Source organism: Octopus sinensis, linkage group LG14, assembly GCF_006345805.1.
Source record: "Octopus sinensis linkage group LG14, ASM634580v1, whole genome shotgun sequence".
Classification (NCBI taxonomy): Eukaryota; Metazoa; Mollusca; class Cephalopoda; order Octopoda; family Octopodidae; genus Octopus; species Octopus sinensis.
The window spans coordinates 66,581,809-66,589,959 of NC_043010.1; the positions used below are offsets into that span (position 1 = coordinate 66,581,809).

The 8,151-nt window shown below is 41.7% G+C and overlaps 1 long non-coding RNA gene across 1 annotated transcript in view; it reads left to right on the forward strand.

Moving 5' to 3' along the window:
* Positions 1-8,151, forward strand: part of LOC118766034 — a 165,023-nt gene that overhangs the window by 6,106 nt on the left and 150,766 nt on the right. The gene's annotated exons all lie outside the window — the stretch shown is intronic.

Sequence of the window (8,151 nt, forward strand, 5' to 3'; positions counted from 1 at the left end):
ATGTGCAACAGAGTGCTGGTGTATCGAGAGAGAAGTTGGGCATAAGAGGAATTATATACAGTGTGCAAAAGAGGAGACTGCACTGGTCATGTGATGCGGATGCATGGGGACAGTTGCATAAAGAAGTGCTGGTCACTTAAAGTGGAGGTAAGATGTGGAAGAGAGAGAACCGAAAAGACATGGGACAAAGTATTGAGGGCTGATCTCAAGAAGCTGAACCTTGCAACCATATAAAGGGAACTGAGGTGTGTGGCGCATTACTCTACTCAAGAAGACCTGCCCACCACAACAGAATTGAGATCCTTAAACCAAGGTGCCATATAAAAAAAACCTTAATGCGAGTACTGGTGTCACATAAAAAGCTCTGGTGGTGGTGCCACTTAAAAGGCACCCAGTACACTCTGTAAAGTGGTTGGCATTAGGAAGGGCATCCAGCTGTAGAAACCAAACCAAAACAGACTATGGGACCTTATGCAACCCCTGGTCTTGCTAATTTCTGTCAAGCTGTCCAACTCATGCCAGCATGGATAACGGACATTAGATATTGATGATAATTTTTGTTTGTTTGTTGAGCGAAGCGGTCTTTGTCCCAGTGAAGTGGGAGAAGTCCGAAACGTGGTCGTTTGCTATTCGTAAGACCCGCAGAAGAGAAAGAAAGTCAACCCCCGACACCGGGATGCGCATCCAGGCTCAGCGGTAGCGTAGGAAGTCGGGGACAAGAAACAGGAAGAAAGAGTGAGAGAAAGTTGGAGCGAAAGAGTACAACAGGAGTCGCCACCACCCCCTGCCGGAGCCTCGTGGAGCTTTAGGTGTTTTCGCTCAATAAACACACACATTGCCCAGTCAGGGAATTGAAACCGCGAGTCCACTGCCCTAACCACAGCCATTGCGCCTCCTGATGATAATGTATATATAGTGTGTGTGCATTTGTGTTCATTCACAATCATCACTTGATAACCAGTCTCGGTTAGTTTACATCCCTGTAACTTAGCGGTGTGGGAAAAGGAGACCAACAGAATAAGTACCAGACTCTAAAATTAGTACTGATGTTGATTTGTTTGACTGAAATCCTTGAAGGTGGTGCCCCAGCATGACTGCAGTCAGCACTGGATTAACCATTGAGCAGAATAAGTATGTGCTTAGGGTATAAAGGGAAATGGGGCACCACAGAAATGGTAAATGGTTTACAACACAAAAGAAATCACTTTAGACTTGCTAAAATAATATTTAAATTAAAAAATATAAAATTTTGAATGGTACAACATCATCATCATCATCATCGTTTAACGTCCGTTCCCCATGCTAGCATGGGTTGGACGGTTCAGCCAGGGATCTGGGAAGCCAGAAGGCTGCACCAGGCCCAGTCTAATCTGGCAGTGTTTCTACAGCTGGATGCCCTTCCTAACGCCAACTACTCCGTGAGTGTAGTGGGTGCTTTTTACGTGCCACCGGCACCGGTGCCAGGCGAGGCTGGCTATGGCCATGATCGGATTGGTGCATTTTATGTGCCACCAGCACGGAAGCCAGTCGAGGCGGCACTGGCATCGGCCACGATTCGGATGGTGCTTTTTACGTGCCACTGGCATGGAAGCCAATCTAGGCGGCGCTGGCATCGGCCACGTTCAGATGGTGCATTTTACGTGCCACCAGCACAGGGATCACAACAGTGCACTATAATACAGACAATGGGCTATATACCTGTTGTAATGATCGGAAATCTAATTTCGAAGTGTTCATAGTGTCGAGGATCTGACCAAAAACTTTGCAGGAATGGCTGTGTGGTAAGTAGCTTGTTTACCAACCACATGGTTCCGGGTTCAGTCCCACTGCGTGGCACCTTGGGCAAGTGTCTTCTACTATAGCCTCGGGCCGACCAAAGCCTTGTGAGTGGATTTGGTAGACGGACACTAAAAAAAAGCCCGTCGTATATATGTATATATACGTGTGTGTGTTTGTCCCCCTAGCATTGCTTGACAACCGATGCTGGTGTGTTTATGTCCCCGTTACTTAGCGGTTCGGCAAAAGAGACCGATAGAATAAGTACTGGGCTTATAAAAAGAATAAGTCCCGGGGTCGAGTTGCTCGATTAAAGGCGGTGCTCCAGCATGGCCGCAGTCAAATGACTGAAACAAGTAAAAGAGTAAAGAGTAATTAAAATAAATAGGAGAAAACTTTTCAAAGTGAAGAATACAAAACTAAATACTTTCTGCCTTTCTGTTAGTCTTGTTTCATTTTTGAAAAATAAAAAAAATTATTTTATGGTTTCTTATTGTTCGTATTTTGAATTACATATTTATATATGGGGACACCAAAATCTTTTAAATGCTTAGAGCCTCTATTGGGCTTAATCCAGCCCTGACTGCAATCCAATGATTTATGCAAGTAAAAGCTAAAAGAGTGGAGGTGCAATGGCCCAGTGGTTAGGGCAGCAGACTCGCGGTCGGAGGATCGCGGTTTCAATTCTCAGACCAGGCGCTGCGTGTGTTTATTGAGCTAAAACACCTAAAGCTCCACGAGGCTCCGGCAGGGGGTGGAGGCGACCCCTGTTGTACTCTTTCGCCACAACCTTCTCTCACTCTTCCTTCCTGTTTCTTGAGTAACACTGCGATGGACTGGCGTCCCGACCAGCTGGGAGGGGGGAGAGCTGGGCCCATGAGCCTGGCTAGGCTTGAAAAGGCACATTAATAAATAAAAAAAAGATAAAAGAAAGTATACAGATGCGATGTTGGAGCAGATGTATTTAAGCATGTCTTGTTTTTTTTTTTTTTTACAGTAAAACCCTTGCTACATTGATAGAATCCAGACACAAAATCTAAAGATGGATGAAATGCCACTGAACATTTTGCCTGGCATGCTAATGATCCTCATCTTATCATCGTCATCATCATCGTTTAACGTTCGCTTTCCTTGCTATCGTTGGACGATTTGACTGAGGACTGGCGAACCAGATGACTGCACCAGGTTCCATTCTGATCTGGCAGAGTTTCTACAGGTGGATGCCCTTCCTAATGCCAATCACTCCGAGAGTGTAGTGGGTGCCTCTTACATGCCACTGGCACAGAAGCCAGTTAGCTGCTCTGGCAACGATCTTTATTCAAAATGTGTTCTCAAGTAAAAAAACAAAAACAGTATACAGTGAACATCGTACTATTTGGTACGCCATGTAAAATTACTGTGGAGGCGCGTGGCTTAGTGGTTAGGGTGTCAGCACCATGATCGTAAGATTGTGGTTTCGATTCCTGGACCGGGCGACGCGTTGTGTTCTTGAGCAAAACACTTCATTTCACGTTGCTCCAGTCCACTCAGCTGTCAAAAATGAGTAACACTGCAATGGACTGGCGTCCCGTCCAGCTGGGGAACACATACGCCATAGAAACCGGGAAGCCGGGCCCATGAGCCTGGCTGGGCTTTAAAAAGGGCGCATTTATTTTTATTTAGGTAAAATTACTACATGTGTGAGTGTGTTACGAGTACTAACAACGCAATAAAATTACAGCTTATTTCTAATAGGTCGAGCAATGTGCTAGAAATATCAGCTAAATTTCTCTCTTAAATCTGACAACACTGTCTTTAAAAAATGAAAGGACATATTAGGCATTGTGGTCCTGAAATATTTTTGAGCCTAAGTATGCTCAAACGTGGTTGACCTGGGGTTAAACAACGATTTCCTAGTTCCTTCTTTTGGTCACTGAAACCTTAGCTAATCTGATGATATTTATATGAAATGAATTTTTTTTATATTTCTTTTCTGTTCCGTGTTGAGCTGAATAGTGGTAGTTCCTTAGTTGTCTCCCCTACTTCTTGAAGTGGGAGACGAATTGATAGCCATCAAAGAGAACGAATAGACACACGGCTTCACGCTGTTAAATTTCATCTTTTAGAAGTCAATAAAAAAGAAAAAAAAAGTGGTGTAACTACAGATGTATACCCCCCCCCCCGAAACTTTGATTCTTTCTAACTTTCTAAACAATACCTATTTTCAATGAAATTTTCCAGAGATACATGGTTGTAAATAGGAATTCCTTGAGAAAAATGTTTTCGTGTAATATAATTCACACGCTATGATTTGTTTCCCCTATAACTTTCTGAAAATCGGTTATTTTTCAATAAAATTTTCTGCAAATGTATTTCAAAAAGTGTAGACAACGATTTTATCGGAATTTGATGTGAAAAAAAAAATAGATGAATAAAAATTAGGGATGGAGTCAGGGAATTCACAAGAGGGTTGCAGTCTGGGGAGTTAGGGGGCCAGATATTAGGGGTGATGTGGCCACAGAAATTGTTCGAGTCATGACTGGGTTCTCCTGCTTGTGTGACATGGTGCAGAGTCCTATTGCTTGATATAGGGTCTTCCAGCAGCCACCCTCTTGACTCAGGGCAGCACTATCTCTTCCAGGCACTTGATGTAAGCATTCGTGGGAAGATGAATGGAGATATAACGTCGCCATCACTAGTGATCACTCCAAACACCATGATATTGACTGGATGTTTCATTTTTATCACTCTCGGTACATGTCCTCAGATTGACACCCAAACGCTTTGAAATGTTCGTATAAGAGCTTCTGGCACGAATGCTAAGCAGTGCAGCATGTCGTTTCCAAGTTTCTGGCCGAGTGGATTGCGTCATGGTGTTGTTTTTCTCACAGACGGTCTCCAACTGACTCTACCATACTGTGTAGTCACCAAAATCAAAATCAAACAATACACATGCGCGAATTTAAAAATACAAAACGATAATTTACCCATCGCACCTTGTATATTCGAACACCCAAATCCTTTAAGTGCTTAGGGCCACTATGAGTCTTAATCCGGCCCTGACTCTCATTACACACAATTAGATTATTATTTAATTGAATTTAAGAGGCGCTATACCTTTCCTAGCGATGAATTTCGACAATTATTAAAAAATATTAGATCAAAATTTGTGAGGGCTCCTCTTTAACAAACAAGCAAAAAAATGTAGTCTCTGTTGTTGAAAACACGGGGTTTCGAAGAAACTTCTGAAAAGGGAGCGCTAGGGGTTGAGAATGTCTCGGGGGGAAAATCACTGGACAGGTTTTACGGACAAAACCAAACGGCAGGAGTCCCAGGGGTAGGCCACGAGCAAGACGGTTGAATAACATCAATGAATTCGGTTCGGTGTCACTTGGGGATCCATCTGGATCGATTGAGGACGGTTGCTTCAGACAGGGCCCGACGAAAGGCGTGTTTCAGGACTCTGTTCCCCCCCCCCAAGAACAAGTGGATGAAGAAGATGTGATGAAAAGCACTAAAGCAATGGTTGAGGGTCCTTCCAAGTAAAATAGAAGTCCAAGGGGCTCATACACTAGCATAGCTTGAGTGTGTGCCGCCCCTATAAAAATGCCATCCGGGATGCCCCCCTCTCCAGCTACGATAGTAGGCCCATAAGTAAAAAAATTGTTAAGAAACACTGCACTAGAGTGTTGGACAAAATGCCATGTGGTATTTAGTTAAGAATTTGGAATTCAAGTCCCGCTGGCGTCAACTTTGCCGTTCGTCCTTCCGACGTAAATTAAAGTACGATCAACTTCGCCTAAGGTCATTGACAGTTTCTTGAGACGTGCGACATAAAATGAAACGACGTAAAGCGAAACTGATTTTACAAGACGATCAACGAAAGAAAACAGTGTTGCGGTGGTGGTGAACAAACACAGAGACACACATACGTAGATATATACATATATATGAAGGTCTTCTTTCAGTTTCCGTCTACCAAATTCACTCACAAGGCTTTGGTCGGGCCGAGGCTATAGTAGAACACACTTGCCCAAGGTGCCACACAGTGGGACAGAACCCAGAACCGTGCTTCTTACCACACAGCCACACCTGCACCTGTTAGTTGAATTAACACGAAAGATATTTTTATCGTAATGTCTCTTTTTCTTCTTTGTAGCTCTGTTCTTCCTCTACAACTTTTGTTTAGCGTTTTTGAAATTTGGATAAATTTTATATCTTTTCAGACATAGAGACAATGGAATGTCAAGTAGAAGAAAAAAAAAAACCCAATTTATCTAACAACCCTATATTTTAGCCGATGTTCGTAAAACGAAAGATATTTAAAAACAAAACAAAACCAATAATAAGTATTATAATCCATCATTTTTCGTTCCTTTGTTGGCTTAACATTTTTTTTGCTGGATTGCAAACGCAACAAGTTACAAAAGAAAGGAAACCAAACTAAAATTCATTTTGAATGGTGTTCACTTGGCGAAATTTTATTTTCGTTTTATATTGTTTTATATCGACATCAAACGAAATGTCGTTAAGTGAGGACTGCTTGTATTAATTTATTTTGAATTAATTGACTGTAACTAATTTCTCAATCTGAGAAATGCCAGTCAATCCCAACTCTCCACCGTTCCCAAAATATTAGGGTAAACTTGTTGCTGCTCGCAGGCGTTGAAGTGGGTCTGTGACCAGGTCGCAGTTGGTGCGACGAAAATTTGACACCAAATAAATGTTTAAGTGTAGCTGACAGTATTTGTTTATTATTGGATGGCTGATAAGGCGGCGAGCTGGCAGAAACGTTAGCACGCCGGGCGAAATGCCTCGCGGTATTTCGTCTGCCGCTACGGTCTGAGTTCAAATTCCGTCGATGTCGACTTTGCCTTTCATCCTTTTGGGATCGATAAATTAAGTACCAGTTACGCGCTGGGGTCGATGTAATCGACTTCATCCCTTTGTCTGTCCTTGTTTGTCCCCTCTATGTTTAGCCTCTTGCGGGCAATAAAGAAATAAGAATCGTCAGCACGCCGGGCGAAATACTTAGTGGTATTTCGTTTGTTTTTACGTTCTGAGTTCAAATTCCTTTCGGGGTCGATGAATTAAGTACCAGTTGCATACTGGAGGCGATCTAATCGACTGCCCTTCCCCCAAAATTTCGGTGCTTGTATTTAGAGTAGAAAAGATTATTGAATGGCTAATATGTCTTCCACTCTGTAATCATTTCAGTTTAAACACACGTTCTCCGAAAAATTGCTAGACAAATACATCTCCCTAATAAAGTTTGCTCTCATTTGCTTTCATCATGGTGATAGGCAAGTTTAAGAAGTTCGAAACCACTTTTTTATTAAAAGTGCCAACTTGTCGGCATTTTCTATTTTCAATCCGCATAGTCCCCGCAACCCCTACTGTGTAGTATACCAATCTCAAAATTTCACTATGTTAGAAATCAAAATTAGTCCTTTGCGTTCTGAGTTCAAATCCTGTTAAGATCAACGTCGCTTTTTATCTTCTGGGGTCGAGAGTCAGTTAAAGTTTGAGGATGGCTTTAATTAACTAATCGCTTCTCCTTTAGATCATGATGCCTATCATTTAAAATTTGACATGGTCACCGGATTGGCAGAGTCGTTACAGCATCGGGCAAAAATACTTTACTGTATTTGAGCCGGTTCCTTATGTTACGAGTTCAAATCTCCCTATGGTCAGTTTTTGTCTTTTATTCCTTCGAGCTCAACAAAGGATTAGTTAAGTAATAGAGAATCAATGTAAACAACTAACTCTCCCTCTGCTTAAAATTGCAGGGCTTTGTGATTGTCTTAGAAGCAATTACTTTATAAGAGATATTTCGTTTTTGGATTTGGTTTGCAAGATTCTTTATGTGAGTTCGTGTGTTGAAGCATATTCTGTTGTGTCTGGGGAGAGTAATTTTTTTCATGTGCCTTATAATTTAATACATTCACCGGTAAAATTTCCATTTTTTTTTTTCCCTTATTTTTATTTTCCTAAAATTTTCGTTGCATCTTGCAACCTTTTCAATCGAGAGTCAAGACTATTGAAAAGGTTGCAAGGCGCAACGAAAATATTAGGAAAATAAAAATAAGGAAAAAGTAGAAATTTTTACCGGTGAGTGTGTTAAATTATAAGGCACATGAAAAAAATGACTCTCCCCAGACACAACAGAATATAAGAGATAGAAAATGAAAAAGATTTTTACGAAACTACGCAAGTATTCTCAAGTTATATCAATCATTAAAGGCATTTGATTAGTTTCCACTTTTGTACTTGCTGACTGACAGCTCGGTTAGTTGGTACTTTCGCAGTTGCTGACTGATGGCTCGATTAGTTTCTACTTTTTGTATTTACCGACTGATGGCTCGATTAGCTTCTACTTTTGTATTTACCGACTGA